The sequence below is a fragment of the Mauremys mutica genome, chromosome 15 (genome assembly GCF_020497125.1).
Source record: "Mauremys mutica isolate MM-2020 ecotype Southern chromosome 15, ASM2049712v1, whole genome shotgun sequence".
Classification (NCBI taxonomy): Eukaryota; Metazoa; Chordata; order Testudines; family Geoemydidae; genus Mauremys; species Mauremys mutica.
In genome coordinates this window covers 1306026-1333913 of record NC_059086.1, presented here as the reverse complement: position 1 = coordinate 1333913, position 27888 = coordinate 1306026, and the positions used below count along the sequence as shown (strand labels likewise).

The 27888-nt window shown below is 47.6% G+C and overlaps 1 protein-coding gene across 18 annotated transcripts in view; it reads right to left on the bottom strand.

Annotated features, from left to right (window-relative positions):
• SIPA1L3 (signal induced proliferation associated 1 like 3) overlaps window positions 1-27888 on the bottom strand; it is a 117832-nt gene that overhangs the window by 84171 nt on the left and 5773 nt on the right. For 17 of the 18 annotated variants that reach the window (XM_044988270.1, XM_044988260.1, XM_044988263.1 and 14 more), the window contains exon 2: window positions 1240-1337. The exons of the other annotated variant lie outside the window; for it this stretch is intronic. The gene's annotated coding sequence lies outside the window, so the exon portion shown is untranslated. The remainder of the gene's footprint in view (window positions 1-1239; window positions 1338-27888) is intronic. 18 annotated transcript variants of the gene reach the window in all.

Here is a 27888-nt window from a genome sequence, read left to right as displayed (position 1 = left end):
TGAACAAAACCAAATTAAAGGCTCACAGAGAAACCTTACCAATTAGACACAAAGGCAAGGCTGCTGCCTGGAGACAGCATGCTTGGCACACTGCATCTCTGTCGGGCCTGGAGTGCAGATGTTCTGGTGCTGAGGTCTCGGCTCTTCACGTGCGGATTTCAGGGCAGAATACTTAGCTATAACTAAAACCTACGCTCGCTGGGATTTTAACCACACTGGTTAATGTCACTTTTCTGTCTACCACAGAATGCTCCTGCAGTGCTGCTGCACAACCACCGACATCAGCTGCAGATGCGGGATACTTGCCACTTCTGAAAAAATTCAAAGCCAAGGTATCAAGTTGGGGTCCCAAAAAAATCACAGGCCCCTGAAAATATGGGTCCAAGTAGCTGGCCCAAGTTCCTGAAGTGGGTCAGCGAAATAGCCAGCAATGGAAGCCAGGAGTTTCCAGCACTCTGGTCTATGCTGCCTCCTTAGACTTGGAGCCAAGTATAAGCACACACTGGATTTATTATAACCATCTTTTAACATCTTCCAATTTTACTCCTGTTTCTTTGAACAGCAGTTAAAACTCCAGAGGGAAATATTAACTCGTACTGGGCTATGAACAACCTGTCGATTACTAACAAAGTTAGTTAAAAATGATCACAGTAGCTTCATGTTTAAATATTTTGGTATGAAGCTTTACATTTCTCCTCACTGTAAGACAGACTCATTTGTATTAACCCCCTAAAGCCTTAAACTGCAAGCTAAACAAAACATCTCCCCTCAACAGAGCCAGAGCGGCAGGGGCTGGAATCCCTCAGGGGTTTGAGGGAAGAGAGGGGCCCACACCCGTAGTTCAGGCTAGGAGACCATGGAAGCATTACATAAACTTGCTCAAAACTGTTACCTCAACTATGTTACATGATAATCCTCCATAATTAGGCCTTTCACTACATGCAGCTGAAAGGACCTGCGTTCCATTCTTTAATCTCATGTGATGCAGAAGGGTGGAGATTTTACCTCTGCAGATACACCTCTACCCTGATACAACGCTGTCCTCGAGAGCCAAATAATTTTACCGCGTTCTAGGTGAAACCGCATTATATCGAACTTGCTTTGATCTGCCGGAGTGTGCAGCCCCGCCCCCCGGAGCGCTGCGTTACCGCGTTATATCCGAATTCGCGTTACAGCGGGGCAGGGGTGTACTAGAGTTTACACCATAATGCTGACAGAAAGGGCTTAGCAGGTACATACAATATATGGCTTGCTGTACCATGTTGTTCCCACCGGCCTCAGGAGCGCGATCTCCGACACTCAGGCTATCTGAGGAGAAGATGAGCCGTGGCAAGCTTCTGAAAGAGAAAGATGGATTGTGTGTAAACTAGAGGCTAAAAGATTTAGAACCTGATCTTGCACAACGCTCTGACGCCCTTCAGAGCATCGGGCTGTGAACGCCTTCCCTGGAGCTACTATCTGAAGTAGCCTCATTGTTTGTAAACTGCATGAGCAAGTTACTCAAGGAAGCAGATCCCGGGCTTCGCTCCCTACGGCCTCACTGCTAACAGGAGAATTCCAAACGTCACGACAAGCACAGACATCCACGAATACACCCGTTAGTCTTTAACGTGCCATCGGACTCCTTGTTGTTTTTGTGGATACAGAATAATACGGCCACCCCTCTGATACACAGAGCTATCACTTTGCTCTCTGCTGGTCACCGCCAGCCCGTCATTCTGAGCCATTCAAGTCTCCACGTCGCAACGCGAGTGACCCAGCGTCCCCCTGGAGCGCAGGTGCTAGGACGTAGGGCATGGAGGCCCAGCCAACTCAAACAGCCGCCGAGGCTGTGTACACAAGGATGGAGTGTGCAGGAACCTGACTGAAAGGAATGTGCACTGCAGTTTGTAGTTAATCCTTTCAGCAAGGAGCTTCTGAACACCCTCCCCCCCTGTGCCAGACACCCAGCGAAGACCTGCTTTCGGTCGAAAGAAACAAGACAAATGGCATTGTAAAGAGAGGCGTTAAAGTGAGCTACTTTTACTGTTTTAAAGAATTGACAAGGATTCCCATCAGAGATAGTAAAGCTATTTCAAGGTAATGTACTTAAACACAGCCTGAAATGTGTTTCACAGCCTTAGGGTGAGGCCTGAAGATCTGTTAATGATTATGTATAAACAGGTCCAAATCTCAACTCTAATTCCTCATAATTACTGACTCCCACATCTTAGTTCACACACCTAGGAGGAAAGGTTAGTGCTAATATTCCAAGATGATAAACACACACTCCTGTATATACAGCTACAAGATCAGCTGGAATCAACTAGCTCTGGGGCCGAACCCCCTGGACTGCAAACAGCAGCATTCCTGGAAATAAGAACTGCAACTGCTTCCTATGTTTAAATGTCTCAGGAGTACAGTATCATTTTTACATATGCCATATTTTTAAACCTTTTTAGTTAAAAACTGACTTGCCATCTGAAAAGGTGATTTTTTTTTTAGAAGGCATACTAATTTAAGAACTACATCACATATCAACCCAGAAGCACCTTAGGAAATAAAACCACGCAGAGATTTATAATGCCAGGTACCTTTTCGAAGAAATATTCAAGACCAGAAATGGAAGACTTTAATCTTACTGCACCTTTGACACAGTCACAGTTGCCACCAAAGGCTCCATAACCACAATCTGGATTGTGAAACAAACTTCTTTAATGGCTATATTTCTTCTAAAAAGGCATCTGAATGTTAAAGCAACACTGGTGCAAGCGTGTGAAATGCACAGCCAATTTCAGACACTAAATTGTTTTGTTCTTTCTGAGAATGCTCATTTAGATTGTCAGAATAGTGTATCCTGTGCAAACCTTTCAGAGAGCCAGGAGTCAGGAATTCTGGTCTTGAATAGAAATTAAACCATAACAACATAAGAACATAAGAACGGCCGTACTGGGTCAGACCAAAGGTCCATCTAGCCTGGTATCTGTCTACCGACAGTGGCCAATGCCAGGTGCCCCAGAGGGAGTGAACCTAACAGGCAATGGTCAAGTGATCTCTCTCCTGCCATCCATCTCCATCCTCTGACGAACAGAGGCTAGGGACACCATTCTTACACATTCTGGCTAATAGCCATTTATGGGCTTAGCCACCATGAATTTATCCAGTTCCCTTTTAAACATTGTTATAGTCCTAGCCTTCACAACCTCCTCAGGTAAGGAATTCCACAAGTTGACTGTGCGCTGCGTGAAGAACTTCCTTTTATTTGTTTTAAACCTGCTGCCTATTAATTTCATTTGGTGACCCCCTAGTTCTTGTATTATGGGAATAAGTAAATAACTTTTCCTTATCCACTTTCTCAACATCACTCATGATTTTATAGACCTCTATCATATCCCCTCTTAGTCTCCTCTTTTCCAAGCTGAAGAGTCCTAGCCTCTTTAATCCTTCCTCGTATGGGACCCTCTCCAAACCCCTAATCATTTTAGTTGCCCTTTTCTGTACCTTTTCTAGTGCTAGAATATCTTTTTTGAGGTGAGGAGACCACATCTGTACACAGTATTCAAGATGTGGACGTACCATGGATTTATATAAGGGCAATAATATATTCTCAGTCTTATTCTCTATCCCCTTTTTAATGATTCCTAACATCCTGTTTGCTTTTTTGACCGCCTCTGCACACTGCGTGGACATCTTCAGAGAACTATCCACGATGACTCCAAGATCTTTTTCCTGAACCAAACAATTCTATTTACCCAGATTTCATGCTTCAAATGAAACATGAACGGTGGGGGGATACTTTGGAGAACCTCACCAACCTGGTGTTCCAACACAGTTTAGTTTCCATCATGTAGAAAAAAACACCTGTTAGTCAAAAAATCAATAACTTACAAGAATAACTGCTGCAAAGGGACAAATGAACAGAAGAGAACTAAACCAGCAAAGAGGGGAAAACCCGATCAGCCTCTCTGTACTGAACCTGGAACACCTGAGTGAGATTCTGCAGGGCACTCGACCAGCCAGCAGAACTGCAGCAGATGAAACCTAGCATTGGCAACATCTTTATTTCAAAACCGCTCTATTAGCTAAGTGCATCCCTTCGATCAAACCTAAAATTCATCTGAACATTTGTGTCTTTTCTTCGCCTCTAAACTTTTATCGTGCCTTATGCTACCAGAATGACAGACATTGATTGATAAATAGCAAATGTCTGACCAAATAAGTGGAGGAAAACATGCAATCAAAATATTGTCTCATTACAGACAGAAAAAGGTGACCACTCGTTTCACCCGCGAGCCGTTAGATAGACTAGGTGAGTTCCCGCTCCACCAAATCTTCTCCCAGACCTACTTCCTAGAGATCTTTCTGCACATACTCGAGAGTAGAGCCCTGCAAGGGACTGTTCTTTAATCCTGCTCCCGCTATGATGGCAGCAGGCCCCGCAGGACCCACATAGACATGACCTGTGGACACGGAGCAACTGTTCACCGTGACCAGTGGCATCCATCGGAGAGGAACAAATTAAGTAAAGCAACTCTACCAGCCCTGTGAGATGTTGCAGGCAAGTCGGATGCACTTCCTGGCTCTGTCAAAGGGCTTTTGGGTAAAAACCAGTTCTTAACCTAAGATCTTTTCTTCCATAGCCTTCCCATGTGAACTTGGGAAAGCCTCTTCAGCTCTGTGCAAAACAGGAACAGCCCTGTCCGAGCTCCCTCTCTGGAGTCGAGACCCTATGTCGGGATGCTCTCTCTGTCAGATTATTAATACATATTGTACAAAGTATGTTTAAGTAGTGTTACAACTGTGATAAAGCAAACAAAACCAAATAGATAATAAAGGCTGGAATGCTGGCCATGCCCTGTGCCGTGTTTGCCTATTTGTCAAGTTGAAGATACACAGTAGATTAATGTTCTGCCTAATTGTAATGGTCTCTTATTACTTTAGAAAACCAGGAAGTTGTTCTACTAGAGCTAACAGAAGTGCTAAACTTGTCAAAAATACCTAGTGTTAAAAGTCTATGATGAAAACGCACAAGTTTGCTGCCTTTTTTGTTTTAAGCCTATAATACAGCGGCAAGATTAACTTGGAAACTATTTAATGTAGTGCATTACCTGAATTGACCATGTTTAATTCAAATTTCATTCCCTGTTTATTCAGAGCCAAGATTCTTGTTTTATCACTTATGAGTTGCGACTCAGTAGCCTGGGGAACAATTAACTTGGTTACCAAGAGATACATGCAAAGTATCACGGCTTCCCTTCGATTTGATTTTCAAGAGACTTCCCGATACTTTTAAAAATATCTCCTTGCTGAGCAGTATGATATTTTTCAAGCCTTCTCTTCCAAGCTCTATGTTACAGGTCACACACCTCTTCCCTGAGTGCATATTCAAGAAACAAAACATTTGTATCCCAAAATAAATTGTTTATCAGGTGAAAACCGAAAGCTGGCTTCTGAAAGGCATCCCTTGAATCGATAGGACAAGCTCACCAGCCTGTCTCTGGAAAGACCCTTTTTCCTACAAAAATAGTTATGTTTGTCCACCTACCGCAACGAGAGCACCAAGGACAGGTGTTCCTTTCAGCACCAAGCCTCAGATTCTATTGCGGCCAAACTCCAACCTGGAGGTGGGTGTGTACCTCCCTACATGTGTAAATAAAGCCACACACACACACACACACACTAACCCCTCCCATCACAATTCCACCTTCAGAAAACAACAGCATGTCTGAGATGCTGCTCCACTGAAGGTAATTACAGCTGCAGTTGGAATACAGTAGAACCTCTATCACTAAAGACAATTATCCCACTGCCAGAGACGTGCACACAAGGCGGTTAGAGGCCTGTATCCTTAGTAAAACATGAAGTGGCCATTAAGGGGCTTAGAACACACAGACCCAAACAACCAACCTGCCCTTGTGCTGCCTGTTTTAACCCTCCCTTTCTCCCAATCCCCAGATCCTCCCCACGGTTTAACGCTGCTAAATTTGATATAAACTCGTAGTGTAGACCAGGCCAAGCTCATCTACACTCAGTCCCTGACAAGGTAAACAGGGAACCTCCAGCCGAACATGTTAATATTTCTAACGTGTCCCTCCCTCCACCCCCATCACCCTAACCCGCACCAAAACTCACTATCCGCCTGCCTGCATCACGACTGGTGAGATGGAAGGAGCCTTTTCCAGCAGTCCTGTCAACTCTTTTGCCTTGGCTTCAAGAGAACTCAGGAGTCTGGCTTGGCAAGGACACCACTCCCGGCCTCATTCCCAGCCAGATGACTTTATTACAAGCAAGAACACTCCCTACACGTTTAATGAACAGCGGCAGAAAAACCCAGAGCAGCTTTAAACACTCTCCCACAGACACTCCTAGGTAAACTGGAGCGAGCATAAAAGATTTACAGCAGCATTAATTATTTATTTGGTAGTGAAACATTCGTACGTGTGCTGGAGAAGCCGGAAAAACCTCTCGGGAATTCGGCGGGTATCTGAATAGCGGCCTCGCCATGACGTGTCCATGTGAAACAACAGCATCTATGCTCCCCGCCTGTATTTGCACAATAGGCCAAATTCTGCAGTCAATGGGACTGGCAGAGGGATTCAAGTCAGTGCAGAAATTAGCTCAGAACCAGCCACCTCGTTGTCCCACGCCAGACAGTAAGCCATAGCATACCTAATAAAGTCTTGTCCAGTACTGGTTTTTTTAAGTATCCATTAGAGGCAGTACAATCCAGTAGATAGGATACTGGGCTTCTGTTCCCAGCTCTGCCACTGGCTTGCTGTGTGACCTTGGGCAAGTCACATCATTGCTCTGTGCCTCAGTTTCCCTTCCCCACTCTTCCATCTGATCTAGAACTCATGAAAGCACTTTTGGGCATGGTTTATATGAATATGTGCAGAGCCTAGCACAATGGGGTCCCAATCCTGGTTGGAGGTCCGGGTGCTACTTTAACAAACTATTAACAACAGATTCCTTAGCATAGCAGGTACTTACAAAGATGTTTCTGCCAGGAGCCATGTACTTAGCCAATGTGAAATCCATTTCATAAGCTTCTGAAATTGTTTAAAGTCATCAGCTGGAGGAGGTGGGGGTGGCATCATAGCCTCATCCGGTGAGGACGAGGAGATGAGGTTTTATGGTGTCACCCCCTTGTCAGCGCTCACCTTATGCTCCTCAAAAAAAAAAAAAGACTCCTCCTGAGGTTGAGCAGGGAGGAGGAAGGAGTCTGTCTCACATGATAGTCCCTGGGTCCTGGTATGGTTGCTGAGAGGGGCCATAAGGTAGAGGAGGGGGCACCCAGCGCTAGAATCTCTGGCATTAACAGCCTCTCTCTCAGTGAAGGTGTCAGGAGAGATGTGTCTAGGCTGGGAAGCAGGAAATCCCAACACAGTTGTTGGGAATCTGAGGAGGTGTCCGCAGCACTGTCCCAAGGCAGGAGCAGAGTGCAGAGGTGATGCCATTTGTCTGTCTCACCCTGAAGGTCCTGGAGAAGTAGAGGTACCAGGGAAGGTCTCGGTGACCAAGTGGATCTTGGTACTGGCAGTTGTTCATTACAGTAACAATGGACCCTCTGGAGCACCTGAGACAAACAAATCTTCAGAGAATCTAAATTCCTGCAGTACCAGATCGATCTGCACCCAAACTCGACAAACCTCCGCAAGAGGACCACGTCCATGGTACGGACTTCTTCAACACAGCTTGTTTAGAGTCTCTGCTGGTGTGATCATGCTTAGACTTCTTCAGTTCCAAGGCATGCTTGGTACCATGATTCTTCAAGGAGGTTAGTCTTCTACAAAGAGCTCCAAGGAACACTGGGGCCTCAGCGGTACCCTTTCGGGAACATGAAGGCTCCAAAATAATCAGTTTCTCTGGTGACTGAGGCTTTTCTGAGGCAGATTTTCTCTGAGAAGATCCAGAACTCCTCTGTGTGGAGGCACTGCTGGTATCCTCCATGTTTTTATCCCACAAAGATCTAAGCAAGCAGGGTACAGAGGTGGACGGGCCAGTATGCTTACTTGGAGACCGATGAGGGGGGTATATGGGCCTGGATCTGAGGCTGGCTGAAGGGAGCGCTCCATCATGAGGAGCTACGTTTAATCAGTATATTCTCTAGATCTGCTCTTGAAGGATGAGCGGGTCTTGCACTGCGATGGTACGTGTGTGTCTCCCAGACAGCAGATACACTGGGAATGCCCGTCGCTGCCCAGGAGAGATTCCACACAAGCGAGGCACCACTTGAATTGCAGGGATCCCAGCACACCACGGAGACAACAATCCCTGAGTGAGAACCCCTCAAACAGGGGGAGGGAAGGAGAGTAATGGGAAACATTACCCTTACACTAGGGGGGAGGACTTATAAAAACTGTAAACTAAAGGAAAAAAACTAAAGTAGACTAAGGTCAAATGAAGGAACCCTCAGGGCGAGAAGCGGAGTCTGAAGTGGGCACACTACCAGATGTTCCATCGCAGGCGGAGAAGGCACCGCAGGAGTTTGCTCGTACAGCACTCTAAATCCTGGGGCCTGGAGAACAGAGAGCTCTAGACGCATGCACAGGCCGATCGGGCACCACTCCTGAAAATCTGCAATGGTGGTGCACGTACACCGGATATGGAGCACCCACAGGGATGCTATTCGAAGCAGCAGCAAACTTTGGAGTTGATTTTAACCCACAAAGGAGAGCTATCAAATAAAGCTGCCCACTGCTTGTCCATTTCAAATAGCTTCAAAATGCAGCTCAGAAACCTCCCCAGATCCCCTCAACCACACCTGAATTGTCATGTTTCTGCCAAGAGGAGCCTGAAGCAACTTTGCAGTCAGTACCGGCTCTCCCAGCCTACAGTCCTGGAGCAAGGAAATCCGAGTGTGTGCTGTTGGGGAAGGAGATTCGTGTTAACCACACACTGAACAAAGCAAGCTCAGATGTGAGGTGGCATTAAAAAACAAGCGAGTATTTAGCGGTTGTTGCCTTTAGGCCGACACTGATGGAGCTGGAGGCTCATTAGGCACAGGCAGCGCTGTGGTCAGTTTCCCCCCCCTCTCTGGAAGGATGTTGGGGAGAGTGCTGCAAGGGACCAAGGAAGGACTGGGGTAGAGCAAAAGGAGAGGGGGAAACAGCTCTGGAGTTTTAGCAAAGCAACGGATGATTCGATGACACAGCAGCCATGCTGGCTCCCACTGGCTTGGGGCTCCTCTACCCACACAGCTGCATTGGTTCACAGTTACTCTGGTGCAGGAGGCTGAGTAGACACACTCATTTCAGTTTAAACCAGGCTTGGTTTGGTTTAGCTGAAATCAATTCAGAATAAAGTTGGACTAAACCAAAATAAGCCGCTCTTAACTGCAATCAGTGTGTCCAGACGGGGCTTTGCACAGGTGTCGGTTTGCGTATAGACAAGATGCTGGGCGCTAACCTACTAATAGCAACTCTTTAGAAGCCAGTGGGCTTGCTTCTCCTTTGCCTTGCACCTCGGTGCAAAGTGTGGCATTCCGACGTGACAACTCCGTGCTGGGCAAATGGCAGCAGAGTCAGGCCCGCTGTTTACCGAGGATATTTGATTGGGCCACAGGCATTATTTACAATGAGATGTTAACAAGGCTTGTCTGCTCAAGGGTTGTTCTGCGCAGCAATAGCTAGGCTGGTGCATTTAGATGTGCTGCATCGGTGTAAAAAATGATTTGTGTTGGTGCTGCTTGCACCCCCTGCAGTGATGTTTGGACAAGCACACAAAGAGAGACGCATAACCACTCTCCCGGCCCACCCCTGCATTTTAACCTCTGATCACCCCCTGGAATATACTGACCTATTAGAACCACCATATGAGTTTGCAGGTTGCATTAACACAAGGGGCACAAAAAGAAAGTGGAGTTTTCATTTCATACAAAATGCACAGTGGAGGGTGTTTTCCCTTAGGTCTGTGGAAAGCTTGATTCAATCGTTTTAAAGAGCTCAAAATGAAACTAAGACGTAGAGATTCATTGTGATTATGAATCCCACTCAGCGCAGAACCAGCCTGCTCTAGGAAGCTCTGAAAGACCCCAGGCTTCAAAACCTACCAGATTAGTTCTCCCAGAACTTAAGATCTCCTCAGTGAGGTCACCGTCTCTGAAAAGGCTGTTTATTAAACTGTATTTGTTTATCTGCTTAAGGAAGTTGTCAGCCACGGCACTCCTCTCCTTTCAGAACATAACTAGGAGTAAACCCTACCCAATTTTCCATCTCCAACGCTCACGCATGTGTGTATTCCAATTTCTCACTAGGAAGCATGTTAAAATGGACCTGTGTCCCCTATTGTGCATTACACAGATAGGATTCCCAGTAAGGTTAAGTGGAGAAAATAAAGAACGTAGTCCATGAGAAATTTCTCCGGAGTTGGTGGCAGCTGCAACTTCAAATCTGAAATCAGAATTGAGCCCTTTCTAGGTAAAGTACCAATTAAAAATGCACTAAGTTAAATTGAGAAAAAGCCTTGGGCAGGGGGATGGAATATTCTGAGTGCAACAGCAAGCAGAGAGCAGCTATTTCTGTAAGATACCCAGGCACCGAAATGTGCACTTCAAAAACTATTCTAGTTTGGGGGAAAACATTTTAATTATTAACCACAGACCTTTTGATAAACAGCACTAGAATTGTTGATGCCTCGAACAGAAAGCTCGATGGAGTGCATGCAGAATATATTTTTAACCTTCCATTAGCCCTCAGTGGAAAAGTGCTTGTAGCCCAAACTGAAGGAAAACTAGAGTCAAGCCTTCTTCCTTTTTAAAACTAAAAAGGGGAAAGGAGTAAACCCTTATCTAGGAATGAAACAAATTTACTGTTCCTTTTTTGTGACAAATTATCTCAATGAAAAGAAAAACCAGTATGAGTGTGGATCAAAGTGATCCAGTCTCACAAAGAATGGCTTTTAGCAAACATGAATTGTAAAAATCAGTGTTGTAGAAAGAAAACACAGCCCTGTTTGAAGTATCAGTCATGTGGAAAAGCTAATCTGGCCACAGAAGGCCAACCCCATCAACAGTACATTCAGATTATTACAGACTCTACTGCATCTCAGTTTAACAATTCATTCAGCCCTATAGGGATTCACTCAACTGTCACTAGCCTCCAGGATGCCTTCCTTATGATAGAGCTACTGTAGAGAGAGAGGGACTCCTTGGGATTAGCCTCAGCATCCCATGGAAATATATCCTGGAGGTTTGATTCCATGCCCTGTGTAAAGTAAGCTGCAGCTAGGCTAGCTGGGGGGAAAGAGAGCACAGATATGAACCACGTACCCTTTTGAATATTTAAAGAGCATTTACAGGGACAATGTCAGGGCTAGTGAGGTTAAAATTAGACCTGCCAACTTCATGTATACCCCAGAGGTGCCTGTAACCCATTGCTCTGATCAGAAGGCTCCCTTCTGAGCAACCAGGCGATAGAAATTCCCAAGAGTCCTGTCTGCAGACAGCAAAGTGGGATCAATTTTGCTATGAGAGGCAGGAGAGAGGGTTCAAGACCCACCCCTTGTGGCGGGGGGAGTGGGAGAAGAGGTTGCTGGCATTTTACTGCTGCAGCCTTGGCTTGGGAAGAGGAGAGATTTCATTCTTTAAGGTGACAGGATACACATGGAGATTCTCAGTACCCACAGCATCCCATCTAGGGCGAGATCCTTAGGTGAGGGAAATGGGCCCTGCTTCATTGACTTAAGCTGTGCCCATGTGCACCAGGTAAGGCTCTGACCTGGGCCCCTCAAATCTATTGCTTGTGAACTACCAAACAATCCGAAGGCCGTGCCAGAGCCCACTAGAGCCCAAGACGTCTAGTTCCACAAGGCAGACAGCTGCAGACAAATTACAACTGTCCTGTTTAACTCCCAAGGAAAAGCAAGAGGCGCCTCTGTTCAGCACACTTGCAAAGATAAGCCCTCAAATATCACGTATGGAAAGAACACAGTTGGTTGTAAAGACAAGGCCCAGGCTGTGATAATTGCTTCTTCTAGGATGAAATTATTCCACAGCAGAAACTCAACAAAGGAGAACAGCTGTTCTGCAAGGGGAAGGGTTTCTAATTTCACTAAGACCCAAATTCTGAACACATTATTGCAAAAAGCCTTATAAAACATGTGTGTCATGTTTACAGGAAAGCTGAGCAGGTCTCTCCTGCACCTTCAGCTTTGCTTTGAAGTTCTCTGCCTAGGAACATCTACAAGATATTCCCAGCCTGTTCATCTTAGTATTACGGTACTGGGGCCATAGACACAACTGAGCGCCGCATATACTGTAATATATTTATCCTCACACTCGGCAGGGGAGTGCTATTGTAGCCCCCTTGTACAGACGGGGGACCAAGACACAGGGAGGCAAGGTGAGCTGCCCACCGTCAGAAAGTGAGTCAGTGGCGGTGCAGGGGATTCGAACCCAGGTCTCAAGTCCCAGGCTAGTGCTCTAACCACTGTGCCATCCTTCCTGTTAATCAGGGCACCTTGAATTCTACGGCACTTTGAGGCTAGGTTGCAATAAGCTTGTAAGTCGTAGTGGCAGCCTAAAGACAGTCACTAGTGCCAATTTAGTGAATTCACACACAGCCCTTATTCTAAATCAAACCATCATTTCCCTCCTTTTAGCCAGGTCCAATGAACCAATCTCTAAAATATATTTACAGCATGAGTGTGACCTTGAACGCACCAAAAAGTCTGCTGTGCTTTCATGCCAGTGGCAAAGCAAGCAAAACACACTAGCAAATCAGAAGGCGGGGCTTTGTAACAGGGAAAGTGACTCATACAAAGCGCAGGACAAGAGAGAATCAGGCCCACGGCAGAGGGCAAAGGTCTTTCGGCAGGTTTGAACTGCCACTAGCAAACAATCACATGCCAACTTTGCAAACCCCCCTGACCTTTCTGTCCTTCCTGTTTCCAAAGAGCACTTATGCAAAGCATCAACATAAGTGAAGAGCTAGTTAATTAATAAGCATTCCCCCTACTCTGTGCTCTTCTCTCACTCTGCGGTTTAAATACATTGCCTGGCACTAAAGACCTTAGAGACAAGATAATTCTGTTCTAGATCTGTACAATTAGAGCAAAAGATATAAAAACTGTAGAGACTGAGGCAAATCCAGCCAACAACCCCCCAGGTACCGCAGCAGGAGCTACACTTCGGACAGCTTTCACCCTAGGCACACGCTTTACTTCAGTTCCCGCTTGAAGCAGCCTTTTTAAAGAGGGCTCTCTCACGCTTTAGGGGTTTGTTTAAAGAGAAATAAGTGACTTTGGTAAGTTGTTGCAGTTCATGAATCCATGCAATGACATGGCTACACCATTTTCAGAAGCAGATCCAAGACCAAAGCCCTACAGATGCACTCCTCGCCTGGAGACTGACATCAAGGGTTTGTCACTCGCATCTGGCTATTCCTGCTGCTGTTGCTAATTCAACACTGTATAAAGTAATAAAAAAGGGGAGGGGTGGAATGGAATATGTTCACAACCTTCCATTTCACAATGCTTCAGTACAATGCCCCCCCCCCCGCCCATCTAGCTGGGAGCCTCATTTCTTCTATCCAGATGGGATGGGCAAGGCGGTCTCTGCCCCCCCCCCAGCTCTAATGTAAGTCAGAGTACACCAGCATGGGCACTGCAAGGTCTCATCTGCACAAGCACCAGTGCAGCATTGGTGAAGACGGAACACTGTTAGCCACTTGTGTCATACACCGTGTCATCCAGACCTGTTCTGGCAGGTCCAGCCAGCACAGCCGCTGCAGCACCCGCAGCCTGCTCTGCGCTAGTGCTCCCATCGGCACGTATGCAGTGGTGGGAAAGTAAAGAGAAAAAGGCACACTCCGGGAGATTTTGTTGACATGGCAGATCATAGAATCATAGAATCTCAGGGTTGGAAGGGACCTCAGGAGGTATCTAGTCCAACCCCCTGCTCAAAGCAGGACCAAACCCAACAATGCCACGAAACACTCCTCTCTCCGCCAGCAGAGAATGTGCATGCATCTCTGCCCCTGCCTGCCAAAGGAGCAGTTGGCCAGAGTTCGGGGATTGTCATGGCATCAGGGTACACATCAAACTAGTCTATCATGCAGCTGTGATGAGAAGGCATCTGTACTGCAAGCCATGCCAACGCTTTCCAGAATAGCAGCAGGTTTAGACTGTGGCAGCAAGAGAAAGTGAGTGTGTGTGTGTGTACTGGAGACAGGAGAAAGTTACACATGACTGAACCAGTGTCTCCTCAATTCCGGTAAGTTGGGCCTAAAACAAATACAAGTATTCAGTTTGGTTAAAAAGAGGAGGGTTTTTAGCTTGGGGGGGAGGGGAGAGAGAATTTGGTTTTTTTAAGGGTTGGCTCCGATTCTCCATCTCCCTGCGCCTTGTGCACTCATTTTCACTTGTGCAAAATGGATGTAAACACTGGCATTCTGATTTAGTCGTGTTTCACACTCAATTTGCATGGGGTTAAACATATGCACAAGGTGCAGGATGACAAAGAATCTGACACTTTGCGCTTCATTCTGTTGTAATTCTAGTGAAAGCCGTTTGTTTTAATTGAAACATATCCTTTGTAGCCTTTGCAACCCGGACAGTGCTGGGTCATGAGAACCTGAACGCTGTGACCCGGTTTGCACTTCCCAAGGCACGTGAAGTGCAGTAAGTAAAGTGAGTATGACTGGGGAAAAGAAAACTCAATTGTTTCAATTCTAAGACCTTTTAACAATCTCGGGTGTTCTTAGGAACAGCTCATCCCAGATTACAAAGAAATGCCCTCCTTTTCCATCCACAGAACATCTCTGCAATTGATTTGCACAACTGGAATCCAGGACAAATTGCAATGTGAGTGGGCAACATGGAAGTGACAAGTTTCATCTGCGTCCCCTGGGGATCTCATGCCCATTTATTGCAAGGTTACCACACAGACGCACAGCAGCAGACTTCCCAAATACATGCTCCGTGTCAAACCTGATAAATATTTGCATGATGGGCGGGTGGCAACATTTCCGGGGCACAGGGTCCACCTTAAAGACATGCCAAACACATCTTGATAACAGCAACCAACCCCTGGTGCCTGATAATACCAAATTCATGTGTGCAGGTATACACACGTTTCAAACTACACAAAAGACAAATCAGATCATCTAGGAAATTCTCGCTGAAAACGCACTAAACACCGGGGCAGTTTTTACAGTAAAAACTGATATGTACAGCATCTGTCTTTAGGAAAAGCAGCCCCCACGCTCACTTTGGAAATCTATGATAGATAAGCCTCTGCTATCCAGCAGAAATCAGATTACAAAAAAATCACTGAAATTTGTCAACTGTTTTGCCCTTTATTTTTCAGCTAGTAGGACTCACTTTTTATTTTTTAACCACAACATTGGCATAATAAGGCATTTTGTTTCTTTCGTCTTTAAGAAGTTTGCTCCCATACTGAGGCTTCATAATCATCAGCCTGCGCCCAGAGAAATATTTTAAACCTGCGATAAAGCCATGTGTCAAGGTAATGGTAAGAGAGCACCTCACACAATCTTAGCACAACAAACCTACTCCCAGCTACTCTAAAGGACTAGCCCCTGGCCTGATAACATTATGCAATTTCTTCCTACATCAAGGGCGGATGTTTCAAAACAGTTTGACCAATTGCCCTTCGCATCTCTCCCCGGCCCTTGTCACAAGAGCTCTTACTTTAACTTTGGTTTAAAGGCTCAGTTAACTTGCAGCGTAGGAATGTCTGTACCACTCCTCTCCTATTAAAGACTTAGTGTTCATAGTGGCATATTGAACGGAAGCGCTTAACCTCTGCTCTGGATACAGGGATGAATAGGCTCTTTATACATCCTCACAAGCCCAAGATGAGAGCAAGCACATTTCATGTTTATCCCACAAGCCCTTGGTTCATTTATTTCTCATTATTGTCTTTCCCCAGAAAGCACCTTCATGTGCAGTTTATTCAGGGAGAATGGGAATTCCTATACCCCGTGCTAATAGGCACTGTTTACTGCATTTCATAGGGGGAAAGAGAGTTTCTGCATTCCAAGTTGTTGCTGCAAATAGTATCCTCCATGCAAACAGGGTGGGGAGGCCAGGAGAAGAGGAGTTCATAGTCTAAAGTCTTATCCTTCCTGAGTGTAAAGATTATTTACGATATTGATGTGCCAGCTAGGGATGTCAATACCATTTAAAAGATTAAAAATATTTCGTTTAAATGGTTAACTGATTAAGCGGCTGGGGCCGATCCCAGCGGCCAGCATGGCTTAGGATGGGCCCGGGCCCGCTCGGGCTGGCGGCGCTGCTCCAGCTGGGCAACACAGCTGGGTCCACTCCGGCCAGGCGGCGTGGGGCCACTGGGCCTGGGGGTTAATGGTTAAGGCGGGCTAATCAGTAAGACGAATGCTTACCGGTTAACATTTTACATCCCTAGTGCCAGCTTCCTCCCAACTCAAGGTAACAGCTTCCTGATTGGAAGGAAGGGGTTCTTGTTGGACTGGGAAAGGAAAGCACAGTTCCTCATTCCGTCACGCCACACTGCAAATCTACAACGTGCTTCTCTTGGAACACTGTCTCCAGGGAAGGAAAGAGATGCCATGAAACGGTCACAGGGTCAGCAGATCCACCCATAGAGACTCTAATGCTGATAATTTTACATCTAATCTGATTGCAGCCTCTATTTCAGAAAACTCGAGAGAGCTGGGTTTGGGCATAATAAAGAGCAATACTTATCTAGCTCGCTGCTCTCAGGACTTGATTGAGTTTAGAGGAAAGCACCTAATTGTGTTTGTGAGCACAGCCACTTCATTTGCGGCCAAGAGGTCAGAGACACTTGGCTCTGCTTTGAATCTCAGACAGATATGGATAGCTAGCTACAGCATGGCACATTTTCTTAAGCAAACATTTTCAGGCCCACATCACACAGGATCCTAAAGCACTAGTCAATAGTATGTCCCAATACCCTAAAAATAAATCAATAAATCAGCCAAAGAGGAGGAGGGGATCTTCACTTACAGTAATATTAAGAGATCTGGGTTCAATCCACAGCTCCACCACAGACTGTCACCCTGGGTAAGTAGCTGCCTCTCTCTAGGCCTCAGTTTCCCTTCTGTAAAATGGGGGTAATGACCCTTACTTTCTCCCATTGCTGTTCTGTTATTTAGATTGCACGCTCCTGGGGCAGGGACTGTCTCTTAGTCTGTGTCTGTGTAGCCCCGGCACAACATGGCCCCAATCGCCCATCGGGGTCTCTCTGTGCTACCGGAATACAAATAATTTCTCCCTGGTTTTCAGGAACCACTACCTCATTTTCATTCAAGATCAAATATCACAAAACTATCAGCTGTTGCCACAAGTCCCTAAGTAGCAGCCAACCTCTCCAACAGTCTAGACCAGTCGCTGACCAGAAAGACACTTCTGCCATCAATGTGACAATGCAGTGGCTGGGTATTTCTATGCAGATAAAATAAGCCGCCTTAGACTCCTCTGAGTCACACCCGGCTAGCTCTGGACAGCTCTGGGGAGAGTCTGAAGAGTGCCGCCAGCCTGCAGATTGCCTAGCAGGAGAACTGTGCTAATGGAGCTGCAAAGCATCCAATGCTGCTGTGCTACAAGACAGGCTGAGTCAAATGGTCCGTCCTAAGCCTTGTCAATTCCTTGGTCCTCTCCTCCCAAAGACAGAATCAGAAGACCAATCCAGACCACCACATTTCATCCGGCTCCAAAAGTGGAAGAGATCCCCAGTTATTCATGGCTTCCCCCATTTGTGGGCTACCGCTCACGCCCTGCGTAAAGGTTACTTCAAAACCATTACATATCATTACACAAAAGACAACATATTCTCTCTCTCTCTTACACACAACCTCTCTGGAGACCAGTTTACAAATCTAACACCCTGACACATGTGATTCAGGCTTAGTTGTCATGAGAGCAAATGGGAAACGAAAAGGCCAACGGCAACACCTGTTTTAATTTAGGCAAGAATAAGAACAACATGCAATGAACGACGAAGGCCAGCAAATGTTAAGTGGATGCCATGAACAGAATACGATGTTTGCTGCGCGCGCATAGTAGATTTCCTTAGCGAAGCCCCAAAAGTCTCAGTGAGAAAGAAAGGTCCCACCAGAGGCTTTAGAAAGGAAGAGGGGTCATGCAATGGGAAGACAAACACTGTTCACACATCAGCGGCAGAGCCAGAAACAGAACCAAGGTGCCCTGACTCCTCCAGTCCAATGCTTTAATCACTGAATCATGCTGGCGTGGGACGCGATTCACCAGTGACCTTGTCCGCTGCCCTCTCCTGCACCACAGCACATCACGTGATTAAAGCACACACTACCCGGCTAAATGGCATCATCTTAAAAGTGCCCCATATGCTCTTCAAAGTAAGGGGAGTCCCCCCATAGGATTACCCAGGGGAATGATGAAATGTGGCACACAGGAAACAGACTCTGTCAGATTGGCTGGGTTGCTAGAGACAGCTGCTGAGGAAGGCCCCCATCCCACAGTGATGTCCATTCAGGCAAAGGCGGAGTACGTTGCAGGATCAAGAGTTAAAGAGCTACATCATTTGCTACCTTTCCTAGCAAACACTTGCTGAAACTCAGAGTCCAGTCTCAAGCATTTGCAAAAGCACCTCGGATATTTTCCTGAAGGAGGGTGCCTCTAACTGGCTGGCTCGCAAGATAGAAACCTATCTGCATTTCCAGGAGATGGAAGCCCATGATGAGACAGCCTAGTACATGGTTTGATTTTCTGCCTCACTCTGCGTTTCCTCCTACAACGTTTGCTAGCCCAGTGACTCCTTTACACAGCTTTGGCATAAAGGCCAAGCATTTAAAAATATCTCTCTTACCTCTAATTCCCCATTACTTGGCAAAGCAAGGAAGCCTCCCAATTGCTGTAAATAAGCACGAGGCGACTGCAGTAGGAGTTTGGGTTAATCATCATCTAGTGGGGCCCAGCAGCTGTACATCCACATTGCGACGATCATCGGACTGAAGAGGAAGCACCTCACATTTTTGACACGTGAAATTCTTATTTCTGGCAGGTCTGCACGAAAGGGACCCACAAGGAGGCTGATGGCAGTGGGAGGTCTGTGCCTGGAAGAGGAGGGTTATTTTGGGGGCTGAGAGACACTCACTCAGTGCTGATGGACATTCTGAATCAAAGCGAGAGATGGGACTGCTGGAACGTTCTACCCGGCGCCATGCAGATACCACACCTGGGCAGAATGCTGCACAGAGCTGCACGTCGGGACCACATTAGACAAGTGCTCTGAGACAGAAGCTTACTGGAAGCCAATGCCTAAGTGGAATGAAAGGCGCTGGTTTCAGCCCTAAAGAATGGTTACCAACCTTACCATAAGCATGGCTCTTCAAGCGGTGTTTCTATTCGTATTCCACTCTCGCCGCCTGTGAACCCAGGCGCTCATGACTGGAACGGGGCTGCGCCTACACCACCCTCGCGCCTCCCCTCCCTGAGTACAAAGGGTGAAGCAGGCTCAATCGCCCCTCAGTTCCTTCGCTGACACAGAATCCAGGTGTTATCAGAGGCCACAGTAGCAGGGAAGGAAGGTGGGTCCACTCTTAGTGACTCAAACAGTAACCTGACAGGTCTGAGGTGAGCACACAGGCAAACCGGACAGTGATCGGAAGGCAGCTCTGCACAGACAGACATCAGGCCTAGAGGCCTCTCTGAGGGAAGAGTATTTTGTAAGGGTGTGTCCCAATCCCCAGGCAGCCGCCCTACAAACTTCAGAGATGGCCACGCTGCTGTTGCCTGGGCTCTAGCTGAACGAGCTGCAGGCCTGCCTGTGGGGCTAGACAGGCCAGCTGACGTGCAGTCAGTCAGAGGCCCCTCTGGGAAGCCGTGGGAATGAAAAGTTTGACTCCTGACCTTGACCGCGAACCAATAAACAATCTAGCAGAGACCCTGAATGGCCTGGTGCTACCAAGGTAAAGAGAGAGCCCCGAGTGCACCTACGGTCTGCAGCCTGACTCCCCCTGACTGGTGTGTGGCTTACGGAAGAACACTGGTAAATGTTCCATCTCTTCTAGATGGAAGTCAAAGATCCCATTAGGTAAAATATTGGATGGGCTTGTATGGTAACTTTGTCCTATGGAAGACAAGCTATGGTGGGCCTGCCATGACATAACTGACACTATCAGAACTGCTGCTCCAGGAGTGGGGGAAGCCCTGGCTCTCAGATGAATGAAGGAAGAACTGGGCACCCCCCTCCTTTCTTTCCGGGGAATTAGAAAATGAGACTAAAAACCCCTTACCCCTGAATGGAAGCAGAAACTCTTCTGTCACCCCAAGAGACAGAAGCGAGTCCACTTCCTGTTACGATAGGGGCCTTGCAGGACAGGGAAGAGAGTTGGGGGGGACTCTGGAACTGGAGCCAATGTCCCACCTCCATGATTTCCAGCACCCAGTGGCCCAGACAATAAAACAATCGGTCTCCAAATGAGGTAGAAAAGGGGTGGACTCAGAAGTGAGTCAACCACACTGTCCAAACGTCTCTGCTGTCTACCCAGTCTTCTTCCAGGCTGTGAAGTCTAAATACCTAGAGAACTGAGAGAGGTCCAGGAGTCCTTCATGGAACACACCACCTCTGTTTTATTGCTGAACAGGTCAGCACCACCAGTTGCGTTCTGCACCTCCCCGGGGATTCCCAAAGATTGCAGACACGGTGACCTCTCTCATTACAACAGAAGCTGTCACAGATCTTACAGCGATATCAGAGGCATCAATTGCTGCCTGGAGGGAGGTTCGTGCCACTAGCTGCTCCTAGGCATTTCTGCTCATCTCTAGATTCCTGATGGTGCTTGTTCGCAAACTTGCTCACCTTATGCCAGTGAAGATAGTCATACCTAGACAATAATGCTGGTAGCGGGCAATTCTGAGCTGGAGTCTGGCAGGAGTAATCCTTTCTCCCAAACAAGTCCAGACATTTCAGTTCTCTCTCCATAGGCACTGTCTTGGCTCCCCGTTGTCTAGATCAGGGGTAGGCAACCTATGGCACGCATGCCAAAGGCGGCACGTGAGCTGATTTTCAGTGGCACTCACACTGCCCAGGTCCTGGCCACCGGTCCAGAGGACTCTGCATTTTAATTTAATTTTAAATGAAACTTCTTAAACATTTTAAAAACCTTATTTACTTTACATACAACAATAGTTTAGTTATATATTATAGATTTATAGAAAGAGACCTTCTAAAAACGTTAACATGTATGACTGGCATGGGAAACCTTAAATCAGAGTGAATAAGTGAAGACTCGGCACAGCACTTCTGAAACGCCGCCGACCCCTGGTCTAGATCCTACTTGTGTAGCTGCTGCAACCGGCGAATCAAGCACTGGACATGTGTAAAAACATTCAAAACTAGATGAAGGCACCTGATACCATTTGTCAGCTTTCCTGAATGTACAAGGAGCTGATGCTGGCATCTGCCACAGATGTTGTGCTTGGCCAGCAGAAGCTTGTTGATTGGCATTGCCAACCTCTCTGGCATCAAGGAGTGGAGAATAGCTAGAAGCATGGGGGATTTCAACAGGGATTTCCAGAGCCTCTGCCAGCCTTCGAGGCAAGCCTTAAAGAGTTTTCTATTTATCAGAAGGAGATAGAGTAGCAGGAGCCATGACTTCACTGGGCCATGAAGGAGAGAGAGCAGCTGGAATGAGTTCTGCCAGCTGATGGTGGCAGTTGCTCAGACTTGGCACAAGGCCTTTGGGGCTGATGACGGTGCTTCCCCCTACATGATCTTATTGGAGTTACTCTAGAAGGAGCCGTGGAGGAGGGTCTCTGTCAGGTATAACGCCAGGTGTACAAGATCCAATCTGGCCAGGGTTGAGAGCCCTAGGAGACAGGATCAGGGTGCCACTGTGGGGTACCAAAGGGATTGTCTCTCTCAACACCCTTTCCCTGCAAGAGTAGAAGGACCTAGAAAGCCCTCTGAGATGAGATGGAGCCATGAGCAGAATGGGATCCGAGACAGTATCCAGGAGCAGCTCTCCTACTACCCTCAGAAGTGGAGTGGAAGACGTTATCTTTGCGTTTCTGTAGGGGTAGCTGGATGTGTAATAGGGAGCTCCCTTATCTGTGCCTTAGAACCACTCAGCACCCGTGTCTGGCCAGCGGCTGCTATCAAAGGGCAAACCTTCACTGTAGATGTTAGTAGCGGCCACTCAGGAAGCGCCAGCACCTTGAAGGCACTCGTTACCAAGAAGGTCATTACTACGAATGGCCTGTGTGATGGGACGCCTGCCCCACACTAGGCTCTCTGGGGTTAATAAAGCCCTTGGGAGGCTGCGTGGGAGGCAGCCAATCAGAGAGGGGTTGCAAGGAGCAGCCAATCAGGGCTGGGCCAGCCCGTATAAGAAGGGCTGCAGAGCCGCTTCAGTCAGTCACTCCCTGGAGCTTAAGGATGGAGGAGGACTGGTTGTCTTGTAGACTGAAGACAGCAAGCTCCCTGGACAGAACAGTGCCCCAGGCAGAGAGACCCAGGGAGCTAAAGGCAGCTTCTGGCGGGCTGCAGGGATCTGCAGGCTGAGGCCCTGAGACAAGGGCCAAGAGGGTGCTGGGGCTGCAGGAAAGTGGCCCAGGGAGATCTACAGAGGAGTCGGAGGGGATGCAGCAGGTAGTGGCCACCTACAGGGTCCCTGAGTCGGGATCCGGAGTAGGGGGTGGGCCCGGGTCCTCCCCTCCCAAGTCTCCCAAGTCTCACCTACAGACCCCACTGTGGAAGTAGCTGGACAGATACTGCAGAGCCCCCGGAAGCGGGGAACCCAGAGCGTAACATGGCTGAAGGGCTGTCACTGAAGAGGTCCTGGGAGTGACATGGGTCCCAGAGCAGAAGTGATGGCAGCAAGGCACCACCAGAAGAGGGTGCACTGGTGAGAAAAGCTAATCCCTGTGACAGCCAGCAGGAGGTGCCAGAGGGGTGAGTCGCATCCCGTCACAGCCTGTTGGAAACAGACAGCACCAGAGTAAGAGGCGCCGAAGGTGTAGGTATCGAGGTCAGTGCCAGCACTAGGAGCCCCGCTGACAGTACCGCAGTTCCTGAGACAGACACAGCTTGAAGCTGCTCCTTAGCTGGCACCGAAGCTCAGCGACCAGAGCCCTTCGGGTCTTTTTGTATTCTGGGGGATTTTAGCCCTGGGATGAGCACTCAGCATATAGGGTGGATGCTTATAACTATATTTCAGAGTCCATAAAAACAGAGCAAATTCGCAGTGGATAGTAAAGATTATTATAATATCCATGAAGCACCAAGGGGCAGCTTCTTATAGGATCTTTTGGAACTGCTAAATCCAAGGAAGTCAGATGTGCCCGTCAGATTTAAAAGGCACAGATTTACTCCTGCATTAAATACTATTGTAAAGACTTTATAGGAACATAAAGACTTTTCATCCTTGAATCTCAAAGTGCTTCTCAATGAAGCTACACAACCCATTCCGACATGTTTCTATCCTCATTTTAAAAGGGGAGTGAAGAGACTAAGAACTCAGGTGGCCTGAATCCCAGTCCTCTTTTGTCTGCAGTAGAGCTCCCATTCCATCCCTCGCCAGCTCAACCGTGTCCTCGGTTTACCCAGAGCTGGAGTACCTGGGGCAGTGCAGACCAGACATGCCAAGGAGGAAATTTGCCTGACAAAGCTCTTTATATGCCTTTAATTTTTCTGGGTATGAATACTGTTGCCTGGAGTCTGACCTGAGCTTTGCCTACAGACACAAGGGGAGGGAGGGGGGAGGCGCACCAGCTGGCAAAAGTCAGATGCAGGTAAAAGCCAACCCAAAATAAAAACCACAGTCAACAGCTAATACTGCAGCCTCCAAACAGAGAATTAGCAAGGTAATTAAACTAAAAGGTTCACGATTTTGTGATTAATTAGGGTTGGTTAAGGCCAAATAATCCCCATTGCTGAGCAATCAGGATGCCATTAATTTTCTTCTTATAAAAGAAAATACATCAAACAGATGGTTAAACATCAGAGCTACAACATGGAAGAAAACGATCATTCAGGCCCACCACAAGAACACTGGAAAAGGACATCGCACCCACTCAGCAGAAAGGCACGACACAGCCTAGATGCTATTAATTCATATTTATTCTCCAAACTGAGCCTGGGATTAGAAAACTAGACCTCCACCTATTTATCTGATGGAGACGGTGTAATTGGAGATAACCCAGCATTCATGCTGGGTGTCAAACTAAATTAACAACAACATATATCAACTGGTTTGTAACTGTGGGCAGATTCAGACTTGTCCAATTCTGGAGGCCCATCAGCTGGAATATCCAATGACTGTAATGTTAAGACTCCTTGAACAGCAGCTCTGGGTGCTGGAGGAGGAAACGCAGCAGCTCATCTAGATGCCCCACAGGCTTTAGCCTGAGTTGCATAGATTTTCAAAGCCAAAAGGGACCATTCTGACCCCCTACCCCGGCCTCCTGCATAACCCAGGCCAGAGACCCACACTCACTGAGTCTTTCAACCTGCCCATATGCTGAAGGTGAGCTAGAGCAGGTATTTTAGAAAGATGAAGTCCAGTGGGAGTTAGGCCCCTCAGCCATGCTGTTTCGGAGGTGCGAGGGGGTACACTGACCTTGCCTTGTTAAAGCCGGGGGAAACCTTCCCCGAGATATTTTTTTCTTATTGGAGTCAACTGATGATGTCAGAAGACAGAAGCAGAGGAGGAAATGTCTGCTATTAAATAACCTTGTTCTTCTAGTTCGCCATTTAATTAAAATCTGTCCATCTCCCGGATAAGAAATATTGCCTATTAAATTGTCAGGGAACTCTGAGCCGTGGGCTGCCTGCTAATGCCTACACTCCTGAGTGTACTTCCACTAACAGAATACCAATTGAGAGAGAGAGAGAGAGCACAGCTGATACCCACTTCCTCCGCCACACACAACACATACACGTAGGAAAAAAGATTCCCAGCCAACCTCATTGGTCTACATTAAACTGAACACCCTGGAAGGTAGAGTGCAGACAGTGCTATTTCATCGAGGTATCGCAGGAGTTTCAAGAAAGCAAGGAGCGTCTCTGGCTCAGCAAACAGCGTGAGCTGCAGCGCACAATGGGACTAGTGAAGGATGCAGTGCAAGGTTCTGTTGATTTAAGGGGATGTTTATTGCAGCTTCCTCATACCCTTCAGTTCCTAGGAGCTCTCCCACGTGAGGGAATTGCCAATCTGGTCTCACAGAGGCAAGCAGCCACAGAAGGCAGCAGTGGATGAACGGAACAGGCACATACAAGCGAGTGGGAGCCTGTTCCAATCTCTTATGACTTGTATTTAAGTACCACCTACAGACCCCAGCTGGGATCGGGCCCCATTATGCTCGGCATGATGTGTATCCGAGGTAAGCGAGTCCCGGCCTCAGAGAGCTTACAGTCTAAACAGACAAGTCACAGGAAGAACGGTTACCCTCATTTTACAGATGGAGAGCTGAGACTCAGCATGGCTAGGGGCCATGCCCAAGGGCACTTCATGGATCAGTTAGCAGAGCTGGGAATAGAACCCAGGTCTCCAGACTCCCAGTGCCCTGCCTACTAGACCGCACTGCCTGTCACGCATCCTGTGCTTACAGAAGGCAAGCTCTTCAGAGCAGGGACCAATCACGTTTGAGACTTCACCTCCTGTATACCAAGCCACTCTATAAATATACTGCGACGGCTGTTGATATAGCAGGTATGTGGTGTTAGAGGCTGATAAAACTAGCTGATCCATTATCCTAACACATTCTTATTGTGCAATAGGTACATTAAGGAAAACAGCAGTTGTTTGAACTGCAGCTTCCTCACAAAGCAAACTAGCGAGGTTTCATTGTTATATTTTAGAAAGAAGCCTGTAGGACAGTCAGTCTGAAAAAACTTCAAAGGAACAAGCAGCTACACAGGCAGCGCAGCACCTGGCAGCACCAGCCTCAACAGGGTATCTATTAACAGGTGAGCTCTCTGGATGAACGAACGATATACAGTATGTCTGTTACCAATTCCAATCAACAGAACCCAGAGGGAACCCCAAAGACAGGTTTCAAGAGGCAGCTATTTCCAAAGGAACAGTGACAAAAGCTAGATTATAATCCCAAATAACAGTTCCTGCTGAGTGTGTGACTATCCGGCAGGGATCAGCGGCTGAAAATCTGAACAGGCAGAACATTTCAGAGAAGAGCTTAAAAGGCAACAATGGCTTTCTCCTGGTAGGTGTGCTGGGATCTCACACGTCACACTGGTGGTAACAGCACGGCCTGGAAACTAAACCAGAGAATGCCAGCAGAGAGAGCCTCTCACCTCCGCATTACCAAGGGTCCAAGTCCGAAGTGCTGGGAATACACTTCCTTCAGTGGAACTGGCTACCTACACACCCAGGTTTTCCCCTGTAGCGCAGTAATTGGCAAGGTTCTGGCCAGACTCTGATCTCCAGCAAAGAGCAAGAATTTCTAAATCCAGCTTACACTTGGTAAGAAGCTATTTAGACTCCTTATTCAGTTGATGGGAGTTTTACTGCATCAGACAGCTGACAAAAGGGGTTTCCTAAAATGCTCACTAAACGAATATACGATAGGTACAGGAGTGCCATCGTCTGCTGGGTCAAAACTTGAGGGAACTCTGCATTCAAAGAAAAATAAAAACAAAACTTAAGCTCGTGGCAATGGGAAAAGATACGGGACAGTTAATTTTAGTATAACAACACTGACGAAGTGGGTATTTACCCATGAAAGCTCATGCTCCAATACATCTGTTAGTCTATATGGTGCCACAGGACTCTTTGTTGCTTTCAACACTAAAAGGGGTGCTGGAAATATCAGAGTGTTTGGGAATGGTTAAGTAGCCCCATCCAGCCAACATGCAACAGTGTCAACCATCCAAGGACTCCAAAGCACTGCATACAGAAAGAGTTTGGTCTTCCAACACCCAGGGGCGGCTCTAGGCATTTTGCCGCCCCAAGCACGGCAGGCAGGCTGCCTTTGGCAGCGCACCTGCGGGAGGTCCCCTGTCCCGCAAATTCGGCAGCAGCCTGCGGGAGGTCCACCAAAGCCGCGGGACCAGTGGACCCTCCACAGGCAGGCCGCTGAAGGCAGCCTGCCTGCCGCCCTCGCAGCGACCGGCAGAGCACCCCCCTCGGCTTGCCGCCCCAAGCACGTGCTTGGCGTGCTGGTGCCTGAAGCCGCCCCTGCCAACAACTGCCCGTGGTGGGTCCTGCTCCCCATGTAACAGGCAGGAAAACTGAGGGTACATCTACAGCGCAAAAAAACACACAACAACAAACACCCTATAGCAGCAAATCTCAGAACCAGGTCAACGGACTCGGGCTTGCTCAACAAGGCTAAAGATAGTAGTGTAGACATTCCCACCCAAGCTGGAGCCTGGGCTCTGGAACCCAGCAGAGGGGGCGGGATGCTGAGCCTGGGCTCCAGCTTGAGCAAGAATGGTCACACTGCTATTTTTAGCCCCACAGGACAAGCCCTGCAAGCCCCAGTCATTTGACCCAGGCTCTGAGACACGCTGCCTCAGAGCTTTTTTGCAGTGTACCCATACCCTGAGGCACAAAGAAGGGAAGGGCGTGAAAAACCCACCCTGAGTGACATAGTTACGCCAACATAACCACTTGTGTAGACAGCGCTATGTCAATGAGACAGCTTCTCCCGCTGACACAGTGACCATCTCTCAGGGAGGTGGATTAACTACACTGACAGGAGCTATGGGGGGCATTGCCCCCCCAAACTGGCTACATCGCAGAGATTTCTCCCTTCTATTTGGCCCTGCTTCCTACCTGCAGAGAAGTGTTCAGGAGAGTGAGCAGCAACGCCAGCCACTGTGTCCCCCGATCAGTTTCCCCACATGGGCTGCCTAAGGGGAGGGCAGGAGAGCAGCACCGGACCCTCACAGCAGAGCTCCAGCTTGGGGTCGTTTCAATTTTACTAGCCTATAAAATAAGAGAC